This window comes from Silene latifolia, chromosome X (genome assembly GCF_048544455.1).
Source record: "Silene latifolia isolate original U9 population chromosome X, ASM4854445v1, whole genome shotgun sequence".
Taxonomy (NCBI): domain Eukaryota; kingdom Viridiplantae; phylum Streptophyta; class Magnoliopsida; order Caryophyllales; family Caryophyllaceae; genus Silene; species Silene latifolia.
Genome location: NC_133537.1, coordinates 121,800,293 through 121,812,980, shown reverse-complemented (window position 1 = coordinate 121,812,980; position 12,688 = coordinate 121,800,293). Strand labels below are relative to the sequence as shown.

Sequence of the window (12,688 nt, the reverse complement as noted above, 5' to 3'; positions counted from 1 at the left end):
CATTTTATTTCCTTGATTCCGATAAAGGCTTCCCCACACTTGAAAACTAGTTCCTTCCTTCATCAAAAATCATTAGTGACCCTCCCTCACTTACTCTCATGGAAATAATTTATGTTTATGATAAAAGGAATGCAATAAAGTTATAAATACAAGTTAAAGGGGTTAGTATATTTACAAGTGGTGGTTTAGGGAGGACTCCACTAAACTCTCCCTTTGATGATTCCTTCAAGGATGAGGAGGCCCGAGGTAGGTGACCTCGACCTCTCCAACAAATGCTCCCTCATAATACGGCTTCAATCTTTGACCATTGACCTTGAATTTTCTTCCATCTTCCGCCTTGATTTCAAAATCCCCATATTTTCCAACCTTGGTGATCACATAGGGACCCATCCATCTAGAGTTCAACTTTCCCGGAAAGAGTCGATAGCGGGAATTGAATAGAAGGACTTTATCCCCTTTGTGCAAGGGTTTTTTCTTGATCCTCTTGTCATGGAGCAATCTTGTCCTTTCCTTGTAGATCTTGGCATTCTCATAATAATGTAATCGGAATTCTTCCAACTCTTGAATTTGTATCATCCTCTTTTGACCACTTAATTTGAGATCAAGGTTAAGGGCTCGGATTACCCAAAAATCTTTGTACTCTAATTTGATTGGCAAGTGGCATGCTTTTCCATAAACAAGCTTGTAAGGAGAGGCACCTATGGGAGTTTTATAGGCCGTCCTATAGGCCCAAAGAGCGTCATCAAGCTTTGTGCTCCAATCCTTTCGGGTCTTGTTCACCACTTTCTCAAGAATTTGGTTGATCTCTCTATTCGAAACTTCAACTTGACCGCTTGTTTGAGGATGATATCCTAAGCCGGTTCTATGTTGAACACCATACTTGGTCAAAAGGGATGCGAGCTTATTTTCATGAAAATGCGTTCCTCCATCACTTATGATCGCTCTAGGGACTCCGAATCTTGGGAAGATTATTTTCTTGAAGAGCTTGGTGACCGTTTTTGCATCATCGTTTGGGGTGGCAATTGCCTCCACCCACTTTGAGACGTAGTCTACGGCCACAAGGATATACTTATTCCCATTGGATGTCCCAAACGGCCCTTGGTAGTCGATCCCCCAAACATCGAAGATCTCCACCTCTAGTATGCCCCTTTGTGGCATTTCATTCCTCCAAGAGATATTCCCCGTCCTTTGACAAGCATCACAATGAATGATAAATTCCCTTGTGTCTTGAAACATCGTAGGCCAATAGAAGCCCGATTGAAGAATTTTTGCAATGGTTCTCCTTGCTCCATGGTGCCCACCGTAAGGTGACGAGTGGCATCCTTCCAAGATTCCTTGGACTTCCCATTGAGGGATGCATCTTCGGTAGAGCCCATCACTACACTCTTTGTAGAGATTTGGGTCATCCAAAAAGTACCTTTTTACTTCGAATAAAAACCTCTTCCTTTGGTTGTAGTTCATGTTTGGAGGGAGTACTCTTCCAACGATATAGTTGGCATAATCGGCAAACCACGGGGTGATATGCCTTACAAGTTGTGTTTGAATGGCCATCAAGATATCGTCGGGAAATGAGTCATTGATCGGCGTTTCTCCTTGTTCATCATGAAACTGGATCCTTGACAAGTGATCCGCCACTACATTTTCGGCTCTTTTCTTGTCTCTTATCTCCAAGTCAAATTCTTGAAGAAGCAAAATCCATCTCAACAACCCATGGTTTCAATTATGGGTAACTTGGTCGCCCGGCAACGAAACCATATTAGATGTGACCATTATTTGAGCATATTTAGTCCCCGAATTAGCCTTGTTCCCATGCTTTTTAGTGTATATTTGGGTCATTTATTGTCTTTAGTCCTTTGTTTTGCATATTCTTTGAGGTTTTTATCCCTTGGTAGGAATGGAGTGCAAACCTTGCATTTTCATGGCAAAATGGAGCTAAATTGATTGAATTCAATGACCAAGCATCAAAGAGAAGACAAGACTAGAAGGCCTTTGTACATATTGTAGTAGATGGGCAATGATGAGAAAAGATCCTTGCATCCCCGAGGAAATCCTCAAGGATTGTATGAAGGGAAAGGAAGAAAAGAAGAAAGGAAGAAGCTGATCTACAATCCGAGCGGATTGCCCATAATTCGCCCGTCCAAGACAAGCAATTCGAGCGTCTTCCTCAGAAGGCCGCTCTTCCAAAACCACTACAATCCGCCCGTCCACCCCATAAATCCGCTCGTCCAAAACACCCACAATCCGCCCATCCCGTGCCCTGGACGCTCGGATTGTGTGACAGCTATTTCGTCTTCTACATGTTCTATGAAGGATGCGCATACCTCGGGAAAGCTAGCAAAATAGAGACTCGCATATATTTCTGAGAGGAGCAATTCTCAAGGACTTAATCGTCATTTAAGCCCTAGTAAACCCTAATTTGTGTACCTAATCCCCACTATAAATACCCCATTAGTCTAATTAGATAATCATGTTCTTCTTAGCAATCTCTAGTGTAGTTTATATCAATCTAATCTCTCTTTAATCTTATAATCAACATTTAATCAAGTCTTAATACAAATCTCATTTCCTTAATCTCTCTTTTGTTCATCTTTCATTTTGGGTAATTGAAGATTATTTGGGTTATTATTGGGAGATTGACAACCTTCAAATCAATCATCAAGTACTTCTATTATTCTTTGCTTTATTATTGGAATCATTAGTAGGTATAATTCTCTTAATCCCTTTTTAATTATTGTTAATCATCTTCATTTATTCATCATGTTTTACTTTGTTGGTATGATTGACAACCTTGCTAGCATGTTCAACATGATAATGAGTGAGTAGTTTCCTTAGCTTGGTTTAATGGGTAATTAGGGGAAACCAACATGGGGGATGATTCATGCTTAAATTAATATGTTTTCATAGTTTATTTGCTTGCTTGTTGTGATCTCAACTTATGCACATGTTATGTTTGATGAAATACGAGCCTATGAATCCTTGCATTTTTTTTTACCCATCACCTATCTTTTCAATGAGACTTGTAAGACATAAACCAACTCGAGTCTCATTAGACCATGCATATAGTTGAGTAGGGAAGATTAAGTCGACTTGTAGGTGTTGTAGAATCTAATCGATTCGGTCCGGGACCCAACTTTCCTAGGATTGTAAGATATAAACCAACTCGGTCCACCACAACAATAATTGCTTGCTTATAATTTGAGAATATGTTTGTATGATCAATTCCCATGAATCCCCTATGACCCCATGACACCCTAGTGCCTTTTATCAATTGTTTACATCCCTTTTTAATCATCTTGCTTGTTTAGTTTCATTGCTATTTAGTTTAGTGATCTTCTATTCAAACCCCAAATGTGACACCCCTAGACACCGCTAGTTGCAATTGAAAATCTCATCTCAATTCTCGTCCCTTGGGATCCGACCTTTACTTGCGTCTTTACTAATAGTAGAGTTGTTTGTGGAGTAATAAATATTGTTTTGGTCTAGGTGCTCCTAACGACAAGTACCGAAAATAAACCTCTCAAGAGAGTCCGACCAAAAATGGCGCCGTTGCCGGGGACGGTGTTAACTTGATTTAGATTTTCTTAGATTGTTATTAGTTGTGTCTTTCTTTGCCTTGGGGAAGTAAAAGTCCTCAAGGTTTATTCTAACTATTTTCAAGTTGTTTGATATTTTGCATGTCTAGAAGATCACAAGGTAACTTGTTACCCTTTTATCACGAAATTGAAAGGACTTTGACAAACAATAGAAGACTTGCTAGAAGAACTTTGAGAGGTATTGGTAAGGTTGTAGATATTCAACCAAACACTATTGAGTTCGTCAACCCTTTTGCAAGAGAAGGTGAGGAGAACCCAACACAAAATCCAACACAAAATCAACCCACAATTCCTAAATTTTCATCACATTCCGTACCAACCGAGGAGAACCTGCCCAATGGTACTCCCACACCACAACACTTAACCGAAAATTTCATTACCAAATCCGCATTTATCCAATTAGTCGAAAGAAGCCAATTTGGGGGGATGCCTAGTGAAGACCCTCACTCTCACATGGAGACCTTTTGTGACTATTGTGATGCGATTTCTCAAACCGGTGTAACTCAAGACCAAATTCGATGGGTCTTATTTCCTTTTTCTCTAATTGGCACCGCAAAACAATGGTTGAAAGGCCTTGATAAGGCTACTCTCGGAATTGACTCTTGGAATAAATTGGCACTAGCTTTCTACAAAAAGTTCTACCCACCGGAAAAGACTAACATGCTAAGAGCTCAAATTACGGGCTTTAAGCAAAGAGATGAAGAATCCTTGTATGAAGCTTGGGAGCGATTCAAGGGAATTTGTCGCTCATGTCCTCATCATGGACTTAGCGAGTGGTTCTTGGTACAATAATTTTGGAATGGTCTTTATGAAGACTCAAGAAACATTCTCAACATGGGATCAAATGGTATGTTCACCGAAGTTGACGATAATCAAACTTGGAACAAGATTGAGGAAATGGCGGTCCATAATTCACAATATAGTAGACCTCGCAAGGCTACTAAAGGAGGAAAGCATGAAGTGGACTCTATTACTCAATTGGGTGCTCAACTTAGTGCTCACATTGATACCATCAATTTGAAGTTCGAAAAAGCTATGGCTAGACTTGAAGAAGCCTCAAAATCACCAAAGCAACATGTTAATGCTATGACGGTATCTTCATCAATCCTAAGTGAGATATGTGAGAATTGTGGAACTTTAGGACATGACCAAAGTGAATGTAGGGGAACAAATGAACAAGTCAATGCTTTTCAAGCATACAAGAGTGGTACCCCTTATTCAAATTATTACAATGAAAACACCAAATTCCACCCAAATCTCTCATACAAAAGCCAAAATGTTCAAAACCCTCAACCAACATACACCCCACCTCCCATGAGAACCAAAATCAAAGACCCTTTTACAACCAAAACCAAGGTTACCAAAATCAAACTCCATACAATCAACAAAATGACCAAGGTTTTGATGTCCAAAAAGCGGTCCTCCAAATGCAAAAGAATCAAGAGTTTTTCACTCAAATGCAAAAGGATAGTCAAGCAAAGGAAATTACCATCAACAACATCCTAGCCCACACCAAAATGTTGGAAACCCAATTGACTCAACTAGCATCTTCAAGCTCACAAAGACAAAAGGGGCAATTACCACCTCAAAGTAATCCCCCTAGACATGAAATGGTTAGTGCCATCCACTTGAGGAGTGGTACGAGGTATGAAGCACCGAAGAAGCAAGTTGAAGATGAAGTTGTGGAAGATAGTGACAAAGAAGAAGTTGTGCAAAACTCCAAGGATGGAGAACCATCAAAAGAAGAAGTTTCAAAGAAAAGTGAAGACAAGGCCAAGGAGAAGGAACCCATTGTGATTAGACTTCCTTTTCCAAGTCGTCAAGCCAAGCCCAAATTTGATGACCAACTTGGAAAATTTATGGAAATTGTAAAGAATTTGGAAGTCTCGATTCCTTTCACGGAATTAATCAATCACGTGCCGGCCTATGCAAAGTACATGAAAGACATCCTTACGAAAAAGAGTCGATCTGGAAGCTTGAAACTATCGCCTTATGTGATCTTGGGGCTAGTGTGAGTGTTATGCCGTATTCGGTAAGTAAAAGGTTAGGGATGGGAGAGCTTAAATGTACCAATATCACACTCGAAATGGCCGATAGATCGACGAAGACACCATTAGGGATATGAGAAGACGTTCCCGTAAGAGTTGGGAAATTTTTCATCCCGGTGGACTTTGTCATTGTTGACATGGAAGAAGACTCCAATATTCCAATCATTCTAGGTAGACCTTTCTTGCACACCGCGGGTATGGTGATAGATTTGAAACATGGAGAGCTCACTCTAGGGGTGGGAGATGAGAGCATAACTTTCAATCTTGACAAGACCATGAGAGCTCCCCGTTTGCATGAACCATGTTTTATGGTTGATCATTATAACCGAAAGGATGAGAGGAAGAAGTCGGAATTCCAATGGAAAAAGAAAGTTGATGATGCTCCATCAAAAGAGCAAGAGAATTGTAACAAAGAGAGATTGAAAAGCTCACCCATGACAAGTGAAGAGGATGGCCTCATTGGCCAAAACAAGAAAGGAGGAGAGTTGTCTCTATCAACTCAAGAGATTTTTAATGATCAAGTAGACGAAGTTTGTGGTCTTTGGGACGATGAGTTTGAACGGATTTTCAATCCCTACATTGGTAATGCTATCGATCAAGACCAACATGAAGGACAACAAGTGCAAATATCTATTGAGGATCTTTATCATGATAATGAACAAGCTTTTGACTACTTCTTCAAGGTGTTGAGTAACATCAACAACACCTTGAACATGCCCCCATGACATCTCACTAAGGATGAGAGTTTGGTGGAGTCCTCTCCAAACCACCATTTGTAAATATTTCTAACTCCCTAACTTGCATTTTAATTCTTACATTGCATTTTTGTCGTTTTTGGATTTTTGTGCCTTGATCAAGATAGTCATCATTTTTGAGAGAAGTGAGGGAGGGACTAATGATTTTATTGATGTGTAGTGCTTTAACTTAGTGTGGGGATAGCAATTGCCTAGGCTATTCATGCCTTTTTAGTGCCCTTACAATGAAGAACACGGGATTTGAAGAATGAAAATGACACGGGATATGCAAGTGCACGGATGGACCTGAATCCGGGTAGACTAGGAGGAATCCGAGCGTCTTCTGGGTAATCCGCTCGTCTTATAGGAATCCGAGTGTCTGTGGAATAATCCGTCCATCCAAATGAGCTGCAAAATCAAAAAAATTGGTCTGTTGGAGAATCCGAGCGTCCTAGCTGAGAAGACGCTCGTCTAAAACTGGCCGCTCGTCTTTGTAGAAAGACGCTCGTCTTTTTGCCAGTGCAGATTTAGCAAAGTTCCTGTAAGAGAATCCGCTCGTCTTTGAGGAAAGCCGCTCGTCCTGAATTGCAGAATCCGCTCATCTTCACTGAAAGACGCTCGTCTTTAGGCGAGTTTTCCTGAAGCCAAATTGAGCGCGAACCGAGCGTCCGAAGGGAAATCCGCTCGTCTTCCCCTAGCTTTTGAATTTTTCAGGTGTTTTAATACACCTTCCCACATTCATTTCATTCATTCATTCATTCAAACACTACCCATAAACCCCAAAACCCCAAAACCCTCATCCTCTCCATCACCAAAAACAAAATTTCCTCAACAAAATTCAACAAAATCGAATCCAAACTTCCTTATAACAACAATTAATCACTCCTTTTGCAACAATAATAAATCCAAGCACCAAAATATTCAACCTTTGAGTCTATTTTTGAAACACAAAGACAAATCCTTTCATCTTAAATCGATTTGGGTATAATTAGAAATTGAAGATTTTCAATCTTTTCTTGGTATAATCAACAATGGCAAGAACAAAAGGAGCAACAAAGGCACCCAAGGCAAAGACACTTTCGAAAAGGCAACAAAGCCTTCAAGCAAAGAAAGCTTCAATGGCTATGGTGGTTTCTAGTGCAAACTTGGAAGTTCAACAACAACAAGATCCTCCTTTGGAAGCAATAACAACAACTCCGGAAATCGCTCAATTACCCAACTATCCGGAGGTAATTTTCATTTCTAACTCCCATAGGGATACATTTTCCAAGTATGCTAAGAAAGCCAATTTGCCCACCAAATTCATTTGTGAAGATGCCTTGAACAAATTGGGTGTCCTTGAACAAACAAAAGCCTTATTTGAAGCCATGGGGTTGGGAAAATTGTTTACTACAAGAGAATTGACATACCCCTCCATTACCTTGGAATTCTTAAGTTCATTGAAAGTGACTAAGGTAGAGACTAGAGAATACATCGAGTTTCGCCTTGCGAATGTGAATAGGCGCATCACCTTTGATGTTTTAAGTAAAGCATTAGGCCTTAGTGATACACCATACTATCACAAGATGCCCGAAAAGTATGACCCCGCTCCTCTTTGGGAGGCGATTTCCGGGAAGAAATTTGTGAGCTTTCATGCTTGTCGCGCTCTATTAGTCCACCATCCGGGCATTAGAGTGTGGCACAAGGTCATCGGCAATAGTATAATAGCGAGAAAAGGCACTAATTACTTTACAAAGCTCGATTGTGTTCTACTTGAGTCGGCCTTAAATGTGGGAAGGGAATTCACTAAGCCTTACAATTCTCTAAGGCTTTTGATGGAAAGATGGCTTAATGTTGATTGTGGCAAGGAAGGCACCGCTCATATTGTAAATGGAGGTCTAGTTACTCTCTTGGCCAAGCACGTTGACATAAATTTCAATAAGGATAACACATATGTGGCGATCAAAGGGGGTCATCTCATTGACATGGATGCCATGATTTACAAGTACAAATGGGTCAAGCATAACTCTCTTGACACCAACTATGGGTGGCTAACCAATGATACTAGATCTTTCACTTTGCCTTCCAAGATATGCCGATTAAGTGCTCATCGAACAAACTACCTTCTTCCACTCTCCAAGGACGCCGAGTACATCATCCGTCAACTAAGGGGCGAGATTGAAGAGCCCTCCTCCTCCATTTTCACACCACCCTACCCATTCAAATATCAAGATTTCAAACCCAAAGATGTTGAAGTGGGCAATGACTACATGACTCTCCTCATGCAAGAGATGCACAAACAAGCTTATAATGATCGAGTAGATGCATACTTGGCCCAATATCCACCCCTCCTTCATTTAGCTAGGCAAGGACTACTTGATCCATCATGTCCTTTGCCTAATTGGGCGGATAGGGAAGTTTTCTTTCCAAGCACATCTAGGGGTGAAAGATCGGGTGAAGAAGAGAATGTCGATGATGAGGTTGTTGATGATGAGGGTGTTGATGAAGAGGTAGATGAAGAAGAAGAGGGTAATGAAGATGACGAAGGAAGTGAGCAAGATCAAGGAAGTGAAGATGAGAGTGGAAATGTGTCCGCTTCTATGAAGGAAAATTATGACAATAATGTCTATCTCGGTTTGGGGAAGTACATGCATACGCAACGGGAGGTAATCTAAATTACGCTCTTCGTCATAAACAAAAACCCATGCATCATGTAGTGTAGATTAGTATAGCTTGCATTTAGTATAGAAATCATGCATCATACTTGCATAATTTCCTATCACATTGGCCATTGAGGACAATGCCCATATTACTGTGGGGATGGGAAATTCTAACTTAACTTTTATTAAAAAAATCCAAAAAAATCAAAATTTTTGAAAAAACCAAAAAAAATTGAAAAATTGAAAAATCCAAAAACAAGTTCATTTCCTTTGTAGTGTAGACTTTTATATATTGTTTGTATATATTATGTTTGTCTATCCTTGTTTACATTGAACGACTACGCCACATCCGAGACATAAGGATATTGAAGACCACATGGTATGATCTTTCCAATCTCCTTTTTCCTCTTTATGTTAATGACTATGTGGCTTTATTTTGATTGATGCGGTATAAACAATGTGAATTTAGGACTTGCATTTAGATTATATGGCATATTAGTTGGTAGAATCATATGCATTAGGATGTATATATGTTAGTTGCATCATGGCATGTAGTTTGCAAGTTAGAAAATTTTGCGAAACCGTCTACTTGGGAAGCTTGACAAGTGTATATAGGCCCTAGTAGATGCTTTTTCTTCTTAAGACTTTGTTTGTTAGAATACTTGTAAAACACCCTAGGATGTGTCATGCTAGTATCTTTTGACCCATGGATTAAGGCCTAGTCAAGAGTACCTTGTGGTGTGATAACTCCTTGGCTACCGTTTATTCCAAGGTGACCCTTGAAACCATGCATCCATCATCCATGTTCTACCACATTTTTTGTCATCAAAGGGAATTGGCACAAAAAGAAATTGATTTGAGTTTAAGAAATGAAATGAAAAGTGAAAAAAAGTTTGCAAATTGCATCAAATGAAAAGAGGAGCAAAAATAGACTCCTACGCTTCAAATATAAGCCACCCTCACTACATATGGGGTGACTTTGAAAATATTCAAAATAAAATGCAAAAAGTTGAAAAGTTGTCAAGTATTGAAATGCCAAAAATCAAAAGAAATGCCAAAAAGAAAGTGTTCTCAAATGTTTTATGCCACAAGAAATTGGGGGGAAAAACAAACAAAAGCAAACTCCCAAATGAAACTCAAATTCTATCGATCCCTTTATCCATCGTATCCATTTTTGTGCATGGTAGAGAGGGGATGACCCTTCTTCTTGTCTAGGCAAGAGGGGGAATTCCGCGATCCTCCAGTGTTTCTAACACCATAGGGAGTCTATTCTTGACAAAACCATTTAACGATTGAGGACAAAGATACCCTAGCTTGACACAACTTGGAGGTGATTTATTGGTATCCTTCTAGGCTTAGTAGTTTGAAGAAATTGCATCTATGAAGGAGTGTGTACACTTGAATTGCTTCCCTTTTAGATAATTTCCGCCACTTAGATGAGGAAAGTGGCTATTCTTTTGTAGATGCATCCATTACTTGATTCTTTGTGCTTTAATGCTTGGAGGTGTCGCCATTTTGGCAAGACCCACCTTGCCTTGCAAGAAGGCATCCTACCTCATGGTTGTCTTATTGTGAGTTGAAGGGGCGGAGTGAGACCCGCTAATTGTCTCATATCGGCTATGCTATTAGGTTAGTTTAAATAACGGTCCTAGTCTTTGTCACCTCTTTACTCGGGACGAGCAAAGGTTCGGTTTGGGGATATTTGATGTGACCATTATTTGAGCATATTTAGTCCCCGAATTAGCCTTGTTCCCATGCTTTTTAGTGCATATTTGGGTCATTTATTGTCTTTAGTCCTTTGTTTTGCATATTCTTTGAGGTTTTGATCCCTTGGTAGGAAAGGAGTGCAAACCTTGCATTTTCATGGCAAAATGGAGCTAAATTGATTGAATTCAATGACCAAGCATCAAAGAGAAGACAAGACTAGAAGGCCTTTGTACATATTGTAGTAGATGGGCAATGATGAGAAAAGATCCTTGCTTTCCCGAGGAAATACTCAAGGATTGTATGAAGAGAAAGGAGGAAAAGAAGAAAGGAAGAAGTTGATCTACAATCCGAGCGGATTGCCCACAATCCGCCCGTCCAAGACAAGCAATCCGAGCGTCTTCCTCAGAAGGCCGCTCGTCCAAAACCACCACAATTCGTCCGTCCCATGCCCTGGACGCTCGGATTGTGTGATAGCTATTTCGTGTTCTACATGTTCTATGAAGGATGCGCATACCTCGGGAAAGACTAGCAAAAAGGAGACTCGCATATTTTTCTGAGAGGAGCGATTCCTCAAGGACTTAATCATCATTTAAGCCTCTAGTAAACCCTAATTTGTGTACCTAATCCCCTCTATAAATACCCCATTAGTCTAATTAGATAATCATGTTCTTCTTAGCAATCTCTAGTGTAGTTTATATCAATCTAATCTCTCTTTAATCTTGTAATCAACATTTAATCAAGTCTTAATACAAATCTCATTTCCTTAATCTCTCTTTTGTTCATCTTTCATTTTGGGTAATTGAAGATTATTTGGGTTATTATTGAGAGATTGACAACCTTCCAATCAATCATCAAGTACTTCTATTATTCTTTGCTTTATTATTGGAATCATTAGTAGGTATAATTCTCTTAATCCATTTTTAATTATTGTTAATCATCTTCATTTATTCATCATGTTTTACTTTGTTGGTATGATTGACAACCTTGCTAGCATTTTCAACATGATAGTGACTGAGTAGTTTCCTTAGCTAGGGTTAATGGGTAATTAGGGAAAACCAACATGGGGGATGATTCATGCTTAAATTAATATGTTTTCATAGTTTATTTTCTTGCTTGTTGTGATCTCAACTTATGCACATGTTATGTTTGATGAAATGCGAGCCTATGAATCCTTGCATTTTTTACCCATCATCTATCTTTTCAATGAGACTTGTAAGACATAAACCAACTCGAGTCTCTTTAGACCATGCCTATAGTTGAGTAGGGAAGATTACGTCGACTTGTAGGTGTTGTACAATCTAATCGATTCGGCTCCGGGACCCAAACTTTCCTAAGATTGTAAGATATAAACCAACTCGGTCCATCACAACAATAATTGCTTGCTTATAATTTGAGAATATGTGTGTATGATCAATTCCCATAAATCCCCTATTACCCCATGACACCCTAGTGCCTTTTATCAATTGTTTACATCCCTTTTTAATCATCTTGATTGTTTACTTTTATTGCTATTTAGTTTAGTGATCTTCTATTCAATCCCCAAATTGTGACACCCCTAGACACCGTTAGGTGCAATTCAAAATCTCATCTCAATTCCCGTCCCTTTGGATCCGACCTTTACTTGCCTCTTTACTAATAGTAGAGTTTTTTGTGGAGTTATAAATATTGTTTTGGTCTAGGTGCTCCTAACAATAAGTACCGAAAACTAAACCTCTCAAGAGAGTCCGACCAAAAATGTATTTGATGTGACCATTATTTGAGCATATTTAGTCCCCGAATTAGCCTTGTTCCCATGCTTTTTAGTGCATATTTGGGTCATTTATTGTCTTTAGTCCTTTGTTTTGCATATTCTTTGAGGTTTTTATCCCTTAGTAGGAAAGGAGTGCAAACCTTGCATTTTCATGGCAAAATGGAGCTAAATTGATTGAATTCAATGACCAAGCATCAAATAGAAGACAAGACTAGAA

The 12,688-nt window shown here is 39.4% G+C and overlaps 1 non-coding gene across 1 annotated transcript; it reads right to left on the bottom strand.

Annotated features, from left to right (window-relative positions):
• Positions 1–4,253: 4,253 nt before the first annotated feature.
• Positions 4,254–4,360, bottom strand: LOC141624665 (small nucleolar RNA R71). The gene has a single exon (XR_012534471.1). It is a non-coding gene; the product is annotated as a small nucleolar RNA R71 (small nucleolar RNA).
• Positions 4,361–12,688: the final 8,328 nt, after the last annotated feature.